At 40.2% G+C, this 17,205-nt stretch overlaps 1 protein-coding gene across 1 annotated transcript in view; it reads right to left on the bottom strand.

Annotated features, from left to right (window-relative positions):
• sntg2 (syntrophin, gamma 2) overlaps nucleotides 1-17,205 on the bottom strand; it is a 276,157-nt gene that overhangs the window by 44,952 nt on the left and 214,000 nt on the right. The window lies entirely within an intron of this gene.

Raw genomic sequence — 17,205 nt, 5'->3', positions numbered from 1 at the left:
ATTGTAACGGGGTTCCACTGTGTTATGTCTCTGTGTTACTTGGGAGGCTTCTTAAATAAATTAGAGATGCAAGAGACTTTACTTACTGATGCCTTCCACCATGTCAGGAAATTGTTCACTCACACATATACATACGCCCCACAGTGGTGCACTACAGTTAATACGGTAAGAAGGGTGCATTTTTACGCGGTTACAAAATAGCTCACATTATCCTGACTATATAACATCCCTCCTACTCAAAATAAAGAAAAAAATAGTGTTCTTTATCACCTTCTTTTCAGTACAGCTTAAGTAACTGAACTTGTACACTAATTTATTTACACCTATTTTTTAAATAGCTCTTATTGATATCACACTGGTGGCAGTATGTTCCTTTGTCATCTTGTGGATTTGTCTGAGACCGTTGGGCTCTGTGTTGCTGGTACACGTGTAGGAGATGTAGCTTGTTGTGCTTCACCTGACAACGGCAGTGTTGATATTTCTGTATTAGTGGTTGTGGTCTCTTCACTTGATCTTGGTGTTGCACGCTTTGTTGGTATTAAAGGTTTCTGCTTCATCACATCTTGTGTTGGATGGATGTGAATTCTGTTCCTTCTCTGCTGATTTCCAGAGTCTGTCTCGAAAATGTATGATCTTGGTATCTCAGCTTCTCTGATGACCTTTGCTGGGGACTATGTTTTCAACATCAGCTCTTGAATATGCACATACTCCCCTCTGAAGAGTTCTGGAAATGTTTGTGTATGTTTGTTATAATGCCGGTGTCCTTCTTATGTGTCAGCCAGTCATCTTCTGGTTGCCTCCTGGTCTTCTGGAGGGTATATTTTCTTGGCAGAGTTGTTTTATATCTCCTGCCATTTAGAAGGTCTGCCAAAGACTTCACATCAGCCCTTAAAGGTGTTGCTCATAATGATAGAAGAGTTAGGTCTGGGTCTTATTTTGTTTTGTGACACAACTAATATGCATTTCACAGTTTGCACTTGTCTTTCAGTGAACCCATGACCATTGGGGTAGTATGGGGATGATGTAGTGATAACAAACCCATACTCTCCAGCCAGCTTTCTGAATTCTTGTGATGTGAACTGTGTTCCATTGTTGCATATTACTTACTCAGGTATATCATCTTCGCCTGGATCTCATAATTGACAGAAATCAATTGCAACTTCCAGCATCTATCCAGACCTAGAATTTCTAGTCTGCCTGCATCTACTAGGTAGAATGTACAGAGGATTTTTATTCCCTCGTGGCAACCATTGATCTTAGCTCTCCCTAGCTGCTTGATCATAGATCCACCATTGGGCGTTAATGTGACATTTGCTGTTTCCAATGCACCATCTTTGGATACCCTTTTATTAAGTTCTCTGGGAACATCTGGTGGTAGAGTCTGAGTGGAAGTACATTGCTTTGTGATCCAGTATCCAGATTCACCTGTAGGTTAAATATCGTATGCTTGTTCTGGATTGTCCTCTGTATTTGGATCCTTGTGTGAAACTCACTTCCTTCTTTCATCTCACCCAACATCTCGTGAAGGTGTATGGATTCTATGTCTGGTATCTGGGTGTCGGAGTCCTCATCGTTGTTTCTTTTATGTGGTGGATCTTCTCCTTGTCTTTTTTCTTCACTGATATTATTGTTTTCTTCATACCCGATATGCACATCTTTGCCCAGTGGTTTGCTTTACCACAGGCTCTACATTCAGAACCGTATGTGAGGCATTTGTTATGGATATCATAAGGTGCCGTCTGCCACACATCCTGCAGGTCTTGGGGGTTTGAACTTTTCTGATTGTTCTTTATAGCATCAACCCATCCTTCTCTTTGCTGTGGGTGGGTCTGCATAGATAGGGATTTCATTTACATCCTTGTGGCTTTGAAGGCTCTGGCTGCGTCTATAGCTTTGGCCAGCTTCAACCTATCCTTCCCAAAAAGAGACTTTTGTATTTTGGGATGGGCACTCCTCCATATTAGTTGATCAACTAATCTTTCCCCTATATCCTTAAATCTAAATTTTGCAGCAACAACTTTTAGTCTAGTGAGGAAGTTATCAACAGTTTCATCAGTCACTTGCTTAAGCCTTGAAATTTATAGCATTTAATTCTATGATTAGACCCGGGTTCAAGGTGAGAAGCAAACTTTGCAAATATCTGCTCTGGGATCATTTTTCTCCACCTCTGTAAACTCCCAGCTATTAAATAAATCAAAGCCTCATTCCCCTGTCAAGAGAAGTATAAAACTGACCTTTTCCTCTGATGTTGCATTTTTAAAAAAGCTTTTAAATGCTAAATTGCACTTCTGGTGAAACTTTTTAAACTATTCAACAATATCTTCAGCCTCCCTGTCCATCACTGGGTGAGCTGCTATTGCTCCAGCCATTTTTTTTTCGGTAATGTTTTTTCTCTTCCTCCCCTTTGTATTTCAGTGACTTACAATCAATTGTCTGGGTTTATTCATGTTCTCTTATCCCTCTGCCACCATGTTATGTCTCTGCATTACTTTGGAGGCTTCTTTAATAACTCATAGAAGCAAGATTCAAATAACAAAAGAGACCTTACTTACTGATGCCTTCCACCATGTCAGGAAACTGTTCACTCACACATATACACCCTACAGTGGTGCACTACAGTGGGAAGGGTGTATTCTTACATGATACAAAATTGTTCACATTATCCTGACTATATAACACAGTATTTATTTGACTCGCTGTAATATCCTGTGTCTATTTTCCTCCACAGTTGCTTCCAACTTACTGAATATTTCAAGAATTTTATATAGACTTTAACCAGTTCAAAAAGCCCAGAGATACACATTACTAAAGAAAGGAATGTGAAAGGAAAATCAGTAAAATTAGGAAATGGTAACAACCAATTTGTTTAAGTCTGGTTGTGTCCTTCAGGAACAATTAACAAATCATTCAGCAGGAGCAATTGTATTCTTGCAGTTAAAATTATCAGCAAAAGCGGACTTTGCTAGGGTTTGATGACGATTCCAATATAACTGATTTGGGGCCACTGCAATTTCCTGGCCTCATTCCAGGATGGAATTCCTAGGGATTATCTTCGGAAAGCTGCTCTGACACCCTGCAGCAGGTTTTACCTGGTGCAGAATCTGAGGGCAATCACTCTGCAAGAAAGATAAGTTGTCTTCTTAATCATATTTGAGCTTGTTTTAATGCATTTAAATTTGTTTAAATGTGATAGCTAAATGAAGTACGAAAATGAGCAGCATGGCTTCACTGAGTATGCAGGGAATTTTAGAAATTTACCTGTTCAAGTTTATTTGTCATCCGATTGTATCATTACAAACCGACGAAACAGTGTTCTCCAGTCCATGGTGCAGAACAGTGCAAAACAAGTATACATACAGCTTATGACACACATACAAACAATGCATATACGTAGTATATGTGTATATACCTTAAAATAAATATTATTAATAAATAACAATTACAGAAAGTTGCTTTCATAGTCATTCATTCATTTCACTGTCTGTGGGCATAAGTTGTTCCTCAGCTTGATGGTTCTGGCTCTGATTCTTCTGTATCTTTGATCTGATAGGCATCGTGGGAAGATGCTATATGCATGATGGTAGGGGTCCTCCTGATTTTGTGAGCCCTTTTTAAACAACCATCCTGGTAAATCATATTTAATGGGGGTGGAGGTGGTGAGAGGGAGACATGAGCTTTTATGGTCCTGCAGATTGACCTCTGATTCAATGCTCTAGAGCAACCTTTCCACGCTGTGATGCATCTGGCCAGGCCATCCTTGATAGAGCTCCTGTAGAAAGTTGACAGAATGGTTGCCATTGGTCTTGCCCTCCTCAGCCTTCTACGGAAGTGCACTCTCTGTTGCATATTCCTGAAAAGTGAGGAAATGTGAGTCCAGGATAGATCATTTCTCAAATAGATTCTGAGGAACTTGATGCTCTGAACTCTCTCTACTACTGAGTTATTAATGTGTAGTGGAAGGTGGTCATCACTGGTCCTCCTGATACACAGTCATCGCCATTGTCTTGTTCACGTTGAGACTCGGGTTGCTACTCTCACAATATATCACGAGATTTCCCACCTCTTCTCTATAGTGCGACACATTGTTGTTGCTGATGAGGCCAACTCCTGTTGTGTCATCTGCAAACCTGATGCCTCTGTTAAAGATGGATCTGGTGTTTTGATCATGGGTCAGTAACATGAACAGGAATGGACAGAGCCCACAACCCTGAGGTGTGCCAATTCTCAGTGTGATTCTCCTGTCAACCTGGACAGACTGTGGTCTGTGTTATAAAACCTAGAATCCAGTTACAGAGACAGGTTTTGATTCCCAGTGAGGACAGCTTCTCCATCAGCCTCTGATGGAGAATTATATTAAATGCCGATTTGCAATTAATGAACAGCAGCCTGGCCTATGAGGTGTCATTCTCCAGTTGTGTCAGGACGTAGTGGAAGGAAAAGGCTATAGTATCATTGGTGGAATGGTTCCATCCGTAGGCAAATTGAAATGGGTCTACTTTCTCTAGGAGGTGCTTTTTTATATGTTCCATCACCAGATGCTCGAGTATTTCATAATGGCAGAGATCAGTGCCACTGGCTGGTAGTTGTTGAAGCCTGTTTTTAGATGATGGTGGCTGTCTTGAAACCCATAAGGATGATGTACTGTTGCACTGATGTGTTGCAGACGTCTATAAGCATCTATGTCAGTTGGTCTGTTCAGTCCTTCAGAGGGTTGGCGTCAGCGCTTCTGCTGCATTCAGGTGAGTATATTTTGGTTGGAAGGGAGGAGATTATGCAGCTTTACACTGGGCTGTTCAGGCCACCTGAAGGGCCTAAATTCTTCCTTTGGCTCATGTACTAGGGGCAATTTACAGTTTTGAAACAAGTCAGCAACTTGTATGTGAGGAAACATCTTTAGTAGTTGTGCCACTCTTCTGTCTTGTTCTGTCTTTATTAGAAATACATTTATTGGAAGTCTCCAAGATTCTGAGACGTACAGATAAGGTAGAGAAGCCAGCATCTTTAGCCCAGGGTGGGAATAGCAAACACTAGAGGACATCTATACAAAGTGAAAGGAAAGTTTAAGGGAGATATCAGGGGTGTTTTTTCTTCCCCAGAGTTGTAGGTGCTTAGAATGCTTTGCCAGACGTGGTGGTGGAGGCTGAAACATTGGGGGCATTTAAGAGACTCTTAGTCAGGCATGTGGATGAAAGAAAGATAGATAGAGGGTTAGGAGGTAGGGAGGGTTTAGGTTTTGTAGGAATATATAGGTCGGCACAACATCAAGGGCCAAAGGGCTTGTACTGTGCTGAGGTGTTCTATGTTCTAACCCAGTTGGGTATTTCGTCTGGACCCACTGTCTTATGTGGGTTCACCCTGCATAGGATTCTCCTTGCCTCAGTTGTATCTATGCAAGGGACCTGTTCTTTAGGGGGATGCAGAGTTGGTTCTCATTGAACTGTGCATAGTGTTAATAGCATTGCCATTGCTCATTGAAAGAGCTTATTGCATGTGGTGTCAACATCATAAGATGACATCATTACAATTCTGACCACAAGACTTATTTACATAATTATACCCAAACATATGACATCATAGATTGGGATGAATTCAGAATGGAGCAAAAGAGAACCAAAAAATATCAACAAGGAGAAAATAAACACTGAAAGCTAATTAGCAAGAACTATAAAAAATGATGAGATGCTTCAGTAACAAAAAAAAAGGAAGAGAGAGTTTAAAGTGAATACAGGCCTCTTCGAAAGTGAAGCTGAAGGAATAAATGTGGAGAATAAAAAGTACAGAGTAAGTTCAAGGGTCTGAATGGTCTAATCTTAGAAACAAACTGCCTGCCCTTATGGATGAAAATATGCATTAATATGGGCAGCACGGTTGGTGTAGAGCTAAGCGCAACGCCTTTACAACACCCGCAAAGCGCAACGCCTTTACAACACCCGCAAAGCGCAACGCCTTTACAACACCCGCAAAGCGCAACGCCTTTACAACACCCGCAAAGCGCAACGCCTTTACAGCCGCCAATGATTGGGATCAGACTGGGGCTCAAATCCCGAGCTGTCTTTGGGGAGTTTGTACCTTCTCTCCGTGTCTGCATGCGTTTTCTCCAACAACTCCGGTTTTGTCCCACCATTCAAGACGTTCGGGGGGAGCAGGTTAATAGGGTATAAATTGGGTGGCACGGACTCGTGAGCCAAAATGGTCTGTTATCATGCTGATTGTCTAAATTTAAAATATAAATTTTTCACAGTTACATGGACTCATTACAATGCAGTCTGTTGAGTGGCTTCCTGGGTTAATTTGATCTCAGTTGTATAGGTGTTTCTGGCATTTTACTTGTTCCTGGTACTGAGAAACTCACATCTTCATGCTTCTTGACTATTCTATGATTGTTGGTATTGAACGTAGTATTTGATTCATTGGCCCACATTACTTCAGCTCCTTGGATATGTCTGTCACTGTGATCATTTGATCTTCTTGGATATTTTGTGATCTCCAATCTGAATTGAATTCCTTTCGCAATGACAGACTTGGGACTGGTTCAATGAAGTGCCAATACAAACTAGTTTGGTAACACCAGTGGCTTTGTTTTATTGCCCTTTGCTTTAACTGCTGTCTCTTTACCTTCCAAGGCAAGCTACATCAAGCTCAATCATGTGCAAAGATGACAATGTAGCTCCAGATAAGCGAGTGTAGAACCAGTAATGGAGTTGGAAGGTACCTGAACATGATACTTCACAATCAACAACAACCAGGAGTGACTGCTACTTTAACAGTACTTTCAACACATGCACAGATCTCTCCACTCACCTACTGGAAGAAGGATAGGGTGAGAAGGAAGAATCAATGATTATTTGAAGGCATTAAGCAGCATAAATCTCTCAAATAAATGCACAGTGAAGTGTGGCCCAATGTTTGATGTTAAATCTGCGGGAGCTCAGCCCTTCAGTTGACTCTTGTAAGAGCACTCACACACCTGATTTCATCCATACTTCATGTGTGTTGATGAGCACAAGGGACTGCCCATTCATCATTTGGCAAAAGTCAACATGTATTAGATGTGAATGTCAAGTCCAACATTTTCCTTGATCTGAATGAAGAATGAGGTGGAATTGCTCTGCACCTTGATTTATGGACCAAGTAGTTGGAAGTAGTTCTTTGAACATAAAATATTATTATATCTGTGGCTGGTACAGCACAGAATTCCAAGGCATTCTTTGCTGTCAGTTGTTGTAATCTTATATGCCAAGTCAAACAGATGGCTTTTTGGGCCTAGCAACTTCCACTGGAGTTCTTCATTTCTGAGGATGTACAGAGCCTGCCTTGGAATGCACCAAGTTAACAACTCTCCAGAGTTACATTATCTTCTCTTTGTTTGAGCATGGAAATTTTTGCACTCACAGTTTCTTTTGATGGTTTTGTGCCTTGTTTGTCCATTTTATCAGACATGTAAGTGAAATATTCTTCTAGCCTCTGTGGTAAGCCACTGTTTGTATATATTTATCAGTTTGGGCACACCCATTGCCCAACTGTACCTGTGGCCCCTCCCACAGGCTCCTATATAAAGATGACTGTTCCACAGCCCCCCTCCTCAGTGCAGGGCAGTCGAGCAGGACGGATAAAAGCCTGTCAATTTACTCAGCTTGAATCACTGATGGTACATCAGCCTCCATGCTACCTCTGTGAATAAAATACCTGTGGCTTTCTGTAGAGCTAATAAGCTAGTCAGTGTACAATAAACCTTGAAGTTGATGTTCATTTGTAAATTGTTTTCTTCTCACTCCTTACTGCAGTGTTCAATGCCAGTATGTTTTAGCAGTGTCTTAAATTAAAATTTAAAAATTTAGACATACAGCACGGTAACAGGCCATTTCGGCCCACAAGACTGTGCCGCCCAGTTACGCTCAATAAACCTACATCTCTGGCACGTTTTGGAGGGTGGCAGGAAACCAGAGCTTCTGGGAAAAACCCACGCAAGCACAAGGTGAACGTCCTTACAGACAGAGTGGGATTCGAACCACAGTCCCAATCGCAAGCGCTGTAATAGAGTTGTGCTAACTGCTACACCAACTGCGTTACCTGCTTCTGCCTCAAAAATATTATGGAGTGAAACCCAAAAGTCTGCAGATGCTATGATTGTAGTAAAAACACAGGAAAGCTGGTCTCACGGGATCTATAGGAGGTAAAGATATATATCCAATTTTCTGGAAAAATGGCACCAGGTAACACTAATGGTGAGTTTTTGTCTGTCTTACAGCAGGCAGAAGCCCATTTTGTGTAGTATTACATGCTCTGCACTATTACATGACAATAAAGGGATCTTGAATCTTACTCTTGTTTCCTGTTTGTTTCCATTTGTACTCTCACCATCTTCCACTGTTCACCGGATGTAATGGTCTACTTTTGTTATACTTAAAAAATCATTTCATGTTCTTTGAACAAATGCTATAGTTGCACAGTCAGGAACAGCTGCCTGGGTCTCTCCAAGATTCTTTCAATCTAAGCTAAGGGTCCATACGAAATGGGCTTACAGGTAGTTGAGAGATTAAACCTTCACGGCTCATTTCCTGACTTAATTTGCCATTTATCCTTGTAGCCACAGAGTTTCTTCGGACATGCAATACTGTTACTTTCAAAGTCAAGGTCGCATCCTGTTCTTTCAATTTCTTTTCTTACTTTTCCATCATTGTTGCCAATTTAAATGTTTCTAAGAAGCTTGGATACAGCTGGAATGCTGGTAAATTTGACACGGTAACAGTTAACTCAAGTAGCATGTAATGTTTATGACTTCTGCACATATCTATAATACCAGGGGGAATCAATCACTTTTTTGCTTCCATTGTTTATTCATGTCACGTTCTATGTCTGTTTTATCATTCGTAGAATACTCAAAGGCATAAAATAAAAGAGAGCTTGCGTTAATGTAGTAGCTTCATGAGGTCAGAGCAGTGTTTTAGCCACAGTTGTTATGTGACAAAAGAGTAAGCTTCTACAAAAATCACAGTGACACAGTTAGTCAAGCCAATGCCTCGTAACGCCAGCAACTTGAATGAACAAATGAAGGGTTTCTTATCATTTACATAACCATAGTTAGGACACAGATGGAGGACTGCGATTCTAGTCACCTCATTACAGGAAGGATGTGGAGACTTTGGAAAGTGCATGGCAGAGATTAACCAGGACGCTGCTCAGAATAGAGCTATGAGAAGGTTGGTCAAACATGGGTTCTTTTCTTTGAAATAGAGGGGAGGCATAAAGGATAAATATGAGAGATAATTATAGGATAAACAGGCAGAAGCTTTCTCCCAGGATAAAAATTTCAAATAGGAAAGGACATGCATTTAAGATGAAGGGGCATAAGATTGCAAGAGATGTGTGCGGAAGATTTTTACACAGAGTGCTTGGGCAGGCTGGTGAAAGCAGATACAATTGTAGTATTTAATAGGTTTGCACCCAGATTCATGAAAATCTAAGAAATGTGTGTGGGAGGGGAGGAATGTATCATGTACAAGAATCAGAGATTTTAAAAAAATTTGGCATCACGGACATCATGGGTTGAAGGGCCTGTGCTGTACTGTTCGATATAAAATGTATAGATGCAATGAAAGTTTTAATTGGTACTGCTTTGCAGGTACATCAAATACTCCACCAACAATTTAAATATAATTAAAGTGAAGTAATAAGTTAAGGTTTAATTCTGTTTTCTTTTTCAAATATAATTAAAGACCTCTTTTGTTTTTAAGTTACCCTATGTTGCAGTGCACATCTATTGCTGCTGGGTTTTGGGGTCCTCTGGACTCCATAACTAGACTAACTGACTGACAGACAGACAGATAGATAGACAGATAGGTAGTCATTCATGAGTTGGTCACTCGTCTAAAGATGCACTGTGTCAGTTGTGCAGACAGATCTTTGATGGTGTTGGATTAGTGTGATGGTGAGGGTAGCATTGGGGTGTTTATGAGCTTGATTGCTGTTGGAAAAACAGCAAGCCCTTTGGCCCTCGATGTTGTGCTGATATCCCTAATGCTAAACTCTTCTTACCTCGTAAACCTCTATTTTTCTTTTGTCCATGTGCCTAAGAATCTGTAAATTCCCCCTAATGTATCAGCCTCCCTCACTATCCCTGGCAAGGCATTCCAGGCACACTCTTAATCCCGATGTCTCCCCTAAACTTTCCTCCTTTCACTCTGTACAGATGTCCTCTGGTGTTTGTTGTCCAGCCCTTGGAAAAAGGTTTAGGGTTGGTGTTACACCCTCCCCCTCATGGACTGAGTGTACAAGTGTACCAACCGTAGAAGAAATAGGTGTGTGTTCCTTGCACGTCCGGGATAGTGGTGGCACTGAGCAGGTGGGAGGGGGGTGTGGGTGGGTGGCTCTGACCAGAGCGCATTAGAAGGTTCAAAAAGTAAATTAGCATAGAGCTTCAGCCTTGTTGGTATATTGATACATGTAGGATGGGTTTATGAAAAATGTTTTCATTGTTATAGCTAACTACAGGGATATTTTTATAAAAAAATAATACATTTCTGCTGAAACACACAAAAGTGTTATAGACAGCCATTTTGATCTCACCCCCTCTGATGGTGTCACCTGGTGAAGTCGACACCCCCTCCCCCCACATCCTCCTAGTGACACCAGTGCATGACTTCACATTTATCCAGATTGAACTTCATCTGCCATTTTTCCGCCCAACTCTGCATCCTTTTGTATCCTACGGCAACCTTCAACACTATCCACAACAACTCCAACATTCATATAATCTGCTAACTTACTGATCCATCCCCCACTTCTCCATTTAGTTATTTATAAAACTCACATAAAGCAGGGGTACCTGAACAGATCCCCATGGAACTCTACTAGTCATTGACCTCCATGCCGAACACTTTTCATCCACTACTATACTCTGCTTTTTAATCCACATAGTTAATGTTCCATGGATCCCATGACTTTCTGAACAAGTCTCTCATGGGGGTTCTTGTCAAATGCCTGACTAAAATTTGTATACATCACATCTTCCACCCTCCCTTCATCTTTTTTTTTTATACCTCCCCAAAATCTCAATTAGGCTAGTGAGGCATGACCACCCCTCACAAAGCCATGCAGACTATCCCTGAGTAGACTGTACTTCTCCAAATGCTCATAATTCCTGTTGTTAGGAATCCTCTCTAATAGTTTGCACTCCACTGATGCAAGATTCACCAGTCTATAATTCCCAGAATTCTTATCTATTACCTTTTTTAAACAAGGGATCCACATTTGCCATTATCTAATCTTCTGGCACATCCATTATGGCCAAGGAGGACATAAAGATCATAGATAGTCAATGTCCCATCTATCTCTTCCCATAGCAACCTGGGGTAGGTCATGTCTGGTCCGGAGGTCTTATCAATCTTAATATTTTTAAGATTATCCAACACTTCCTCTTTCCTAATCTCAACATGATCCAGTACCTAAGCCTGTTCTATTCCAGCTTCACCATGATCAAGCTCCTTTTCTCTGGGGAATACTGAAGCAAAGCACTGTATTCACTGAGGACCTCCCCACCCTCCTCCACCTCCAGCCGCACGTTGCCACCTTTATTCTTTAGCAGCCCTACCTTCATTCTCATCATCCCTCTGTTCTTCATGTACACACAGAATGTCTTGGGGTTCTCCTCAAGTCTTTTTGGCAAGGCCTTCTCATTTCCCCTTCTACCTTTCCTAAGATCCTTCTTGCCTACTAAATACTTCTTATGAGCCCTTCCTGCTTCCTAAATCTAATATATGGTTCCTTCTTCAGCTTGACCAGCTGACTCCTCTGTTTTGTCAACCACGGTTCCCTTTTCCACCATCTGTTCCTTGTTTCAGAGGGACCACCCATCCTGAATCAGGTGCAAGTGTTCCCTAAACATCCTGCACATTACTTCTGTGCTTTCTCCTGTGAACATTGGTTCCCAATTTCCTCTCCTTAGTTCCTGCCTCATCTCATTGTTCTTATCCCTTTCCCAATTAAACACTTTCCCATTTTGTCTTCTTTTATCCTTGTCCATTGCTATGTTAAAGCTCAGGGTACTGTGCTCACTATCACTCAAATGAGAGGGCTGCCACCTGACTAGGTTCATTACCATATAACCATATAACCATATACAGCACAGAACAGGCCAGTTTGGCCCTACTAGTCCATGCCAGAACAAATCCCCACCCGCCTAGTCCCCTTGACCAGCACCTGGTCCATACCCCCACAATCCTCTCCCCTCCATGTAATTATCCAGTCTTTCTTTAAATGTAAATAACGTCCTTGCTTCAACCACCTCTGTTGGAAGCTTATTCCACATTCCAACCACCACTTGCGTGAAGAAATTTCCTCTCATGTTCCCCTTATAATTTTCCCCCTCCAATCCCAAATCATGACCTCTGGTTTGAATATCGCCCATTCTTAATTGAAAAAGCCTATCCACATTGTCTCTCTCTGTCCCTTTTAAAATCTTGAACACCTCCATCAAATCCCCTCTCAATCTTCTACGGTCCAGAGAAAAAAGCCCCAGGCTGCTCAACCTTCCTCTGTAACTCAAACCCTGACATCCTGTCAACATTCTCGTGAACCTTCTCTGCACTCTCTCTATTTTGTTTATATCCTTCCGATAATTTGGTGACCAAAACTGCACACAGTATTCCAAACTTGACCTCACCAATGCTTTGTACAATTTCATCATAACATCCCAACTCTTGAATTCAATACTCCGATTTATGAAGGCCAACATTCCAAATGCTTTCTTCACCACTCTATCTACCTGAGTATCAACTTGGAGGGTACTATTTACCATAACTCCTAAATCCCTTTGTTGCTCTGCACTCCTCAATTGTCTACCATTCAAAGTATATTACCTAATTAGATTTGCCTTTCCAAAATGCAACACTTCACACTTATCTGTATTAAATTCCATCAGCCATTTCTCAGCCCACTCCTCTAGCTTTCCTATATCTTTTTTTAAGCTACGGTAATCTTCCTCACTGTCCACAATACCACCAATCTTTGTATCATCTGCAAACTTACTTATCCAATTTACCACTCCTTCTTCCAGATCATTAATTTATATAACAAACAATAGTGGACCCAGGACCGATCCCTGAGGAACTCCACTAGTCACCGGCCTCCAAATGGACAAACAATTTTCTACCAGTACTCTTTGACACCTCCCATCCAACCATTGCTGAATCTATTTCACTACCTCCTTATTTATACCTAATGCCTCCACCTTTTTTCCTAACCTCCTGTGGGGAACTTTGTCAAAAGCTTTACTAAAGTCTAAATAGACAACATCCACAGCCTTCCCTTCATCAATCTTTTTTGTAACCACCTCAAAAAACTCTATAAAGTTTGTTAAGCATGATCTACCCCTGGCAAAACCATGCTGACTACTACCTATCAATCCCTGTTCTTCCAAATATTTGTAAATGTCATCCCTCAGAACAGTTTCCATCAACTTACCCACCACAGACGTCAGACTCACAGGTCTATAATTTCTAGGCTTATATTTGGACTCTTTCTGTGCTAATTATAGATGCAGTATGGCCTTTTCTGTAGTTGGTTGGTTCATATACTGTGTCAGGAATCCTTCTTGAACACACCTGACAAATTCTGCCCCAACTATCGCTCTTGCAGTGACAAGATGTCATTCAAAATGAGGGATGTTAAGTCTCCCATAACAACAACCCTGTAATTTCTACACCATTCCAAAATCTGCCTACTTATCTGAAAATTTGCAAGAAGGAGGCAGAGATCAAAGCCAAGACAAATGTATTTTATGGTGTTGGCTGCCTTCTTGAGGTTGTGTATCATGTAGATGTCTTCAATAGACTGGAGGTTTGTGATTGTGATGGACCTGACCATAATTTTCACTTTCTGCCGGCTTCTGCATTCCTGGAACCCTATGCAGTCACAGAGAGAACATGCGCTGACCTTACAGACAGCGTCAAATTAAATTTAGGTCTCTGGCACTGTAATAGCTTAACACTAATAGTGCCACCTTGATTTACTGTAATCTAATTTTTGCTTGATGCATAAATATGGTCCTGGGCACTGGAAGCACCATATCTCACCTTTGAGGAACCTCAGTGCCATATTTTGTGCCTGTGAGCAAGTGTACACAGCATGGATGTGAAGTATTATTACAAAGATTGGCACTGCAGGTAGTGCAGCTGTCTCACGTCCTCGGATCAATTCTTATCTCAGGTGCAGTCTGTGTGGAGTTTGCAAGTTCTCCCTATGACCATGTGGGTTTCCCCCAGTGTTCCAGTTTTTTCCCATACCCCACATGTTTACTGCATCTTAGGTAATTGGATACTACAAATTACTTCAAGGATATTGGTAGATAAGAGAATTGTAGTTAGGCATTGTAAATTATCCATTGTGCATCAAGTGGGAGAATGAGATTGCTCTTTGAGCTGGCATAGAATCGATGGACCTAATGGCTTCTTCAATGCCACAAAGAATAAAAAATGGAAGTATATAGAAACCTGAAAGACCATGTCTGGTAATGCAACACTCAATCAGTATTGCACAAGTTTATCAGTCACATTTTGATGCTACCATCTACAGAACGAGCCCACAGCTTTCAACCTCAGGTATTTGGGTGTTTAATTTTCTAATATCTAAAATCCCAGGTAAGTTCAAAATGCTTGGAGTCCTCAGGCCATCTGTGGGCAACAATGAAAATTGATTCCCTTTTATCCTTGCGAAAGGTTACATTAGCCCATTAGATCAGGACTTGGCTTGGAGAGTGAGATGTACATATTGGATTGATCGTTGATGGTAAGAAGAAAAGAAACCCTGAAAACGACCTTAAAATATAATGGCAAAACAATGCATAAATACAAATGATATGTTTTGCTGTTATTAAGGTGGCTGCTGTACATTATCTTCAAATATTACTAAAATAAATAACCATAGGAACAAAAATGTAAGAAAGAAATATTAGAAATGAAATGTTACTCCACCACATCAGACCTTATTCAACACCTGATATTATGTTTCAAATTTCAGCACTTTATGGAGTTGAAGGATCCCTTCCCCTGCTGTCATCCTCCTTGATCCCATTGCATGAAGAGATAAACGGTTACAATCAATATTTCTTTACAGCACGGACTTAGATTTTGACTTCATTAATTGAAGGTCATCAATGAACCAGGATGGTGTGTCCTCTAATTCCATGAGTTTTCTTAATGAAGAAAACAATTTTCCAGTGCTGCTCCATTTCTTTCAGAATTGCAAGTTTACCAGCTGTGTTATTAAGGACAGTGATTCCACAGAAAGCAGCTTGATCAATGCTTTTTCCCTAAAGGCACTGCAGACAACTAGATTCATTTCCTACTAAAATGCAGCAGGCATTACCTTCACAGCTGATATAGGGTGTTTGGTCTTAATTTATGCAGTTCTAGAGTTGGGGAAAATTATTTTCCATGATCTTAGTTAAATATTTTAGAGGCAGTAACTTCCATAATATTTTCAACATTCTCAAAAAACTTTTTGACCTGATGGAGAAATAAGCTTAAAACTTTGGATAAAGGGGAAGGGACAGAGGAGGTACAGACATCCTGTTATTGAGATGCAAAGGTTGCTTAGCTGGGCTGTTCTGTCACTTCAGTAATTTTCCTGAAAATGCTGAGATGGTCTATGAAGATGCACAGGAGAAAACCATAACCCTTCCTTTGATGAGAGACATAAAGTACAGCTCACACCACAATACCTTATTATTAATCATTACTGTCTTCATCAAAGGTAACATTGCTAGAATGTTGGTGGCTTTTGGCTCAGGCTGAAATGTAGCTTCGATAAGAATAAACTATAACTTGCCTTTTTGGTTTGGATTCTCTTTCATAGTCCGAATATTTTAGGAATTTGTTCCCTCAAGCCCCACGTCCAAAAACAATGTAACTTTGTTGAATGCAGAATGTGTTCAACAATTACAATAGACTTTAAATTAATTCAAGTCTGAACTAAACAAAAGAAAATGTAAGCAATTATTTCAAAATAATGTCATTAGAAAGAGAAATGAACATCCCATTATCCTTTAAGTGTTACTTTGGAGTTGCTTGGCTGATTTGCAACTTTAGGCCCAAGACTGACCTACACACTACATTTATTGATCTGGTAAGCAATTAGATTTAATTTTCTCAATATTGTCAAGCTATTCTACTGTCAGTTTGTTAGATAATCAGGGTAGTTGCTTTTTTTGAAGTTAAAGCATCACCATCCAAAAAGTAAAAGAAACCCACCTATTTGTAGGATTGCTAATGGTTGCCAAATTCCATAAACTTCCTGACAGTGTCTAAGGAATCAAAAAATTCCCATGTCTGTGAACGAAATAAATTTGGAAAGCTTGAAATCTTCCTCTTTTCCTCAATATCAACAAATGAATTTGAATAGGTATTTACACAATAAAGTAGAACTGAGCACTTTCATGTGGGAGTCATTAAGACAGTCAAATATTGACAAGGAGTTTTAGTTTGAATAGGTTCCTTGGCCACACTCACAGTTCATATTACTCATTATTCCAGACGATGTGACTGCAATCAGTCTGGGCAATCCTATTGGATGTGACCATTCTGGACATGAGATGATCCTCTGTAATGTAGGAGTTTCAATGAATGTAATTGATCAAGGGGGGTGGGTGTCAAAGAAGCCCTACCCACAACATTTCTCTTCAACTTTTTGCCATATGGAAAATCCTCACCACACCTTTGTAGCCTGTCATTTGTTGTCTGTCATTTAAAAAAAAATTCTTATAATAAGACAGCTGTATAAATAATAAAGAATGGAGAATTTTGCATATTATTATGAATTTTGAGGTTTGTTATTATAAAATTAATTAGATTATGAACTCTGTATAATAATAAGTTTAAACATAATAAATTTGCTCTATAATTCTGTTTTAGAAACAATTAGTGCAACTTAATCTAGATTCTACCATAGAAATGTGATAGTACTTTTAATGACAACTTGGTCTGGATATTGTCATCAGCTTTCAAACATAATCTTTAAAGTCAGAAATGGGCTAAAGCTGCCACTTAAATGAGATCAAGTTGGACTAGGGCACAAATATTTTGTTTTTGAAAGTTTTGTTTTTTCTACTATACTGAGGAAATTGTGAATGTGCAGTCCATAGATTTAAATACCCGGAAATGAAGCCCTCATCATATGGAAGTTTGATGGGAAAAGTGATTACCTCAACCA

This window comes from Narcine bancroftii, chromosome 6 (genome assembly GCF_036971445.1).
Source record: "Narcine bancroftii isolate sNarBan1 chromosome 6, sNarBan1.hap1, whole genome shotgun sequence".
Lineage (NCBI taxonomy): Eukaryota > Metazoa > Chordata > Chondrichthyes > Torpediniformes > Narcinidae > Narcine > Narcine bancroftii.
The sequence above is the reverse complement of the archived record's forward strand: the minus strand, read 5'-3'. Positions and strand labels throughout refer to the sequence as shown.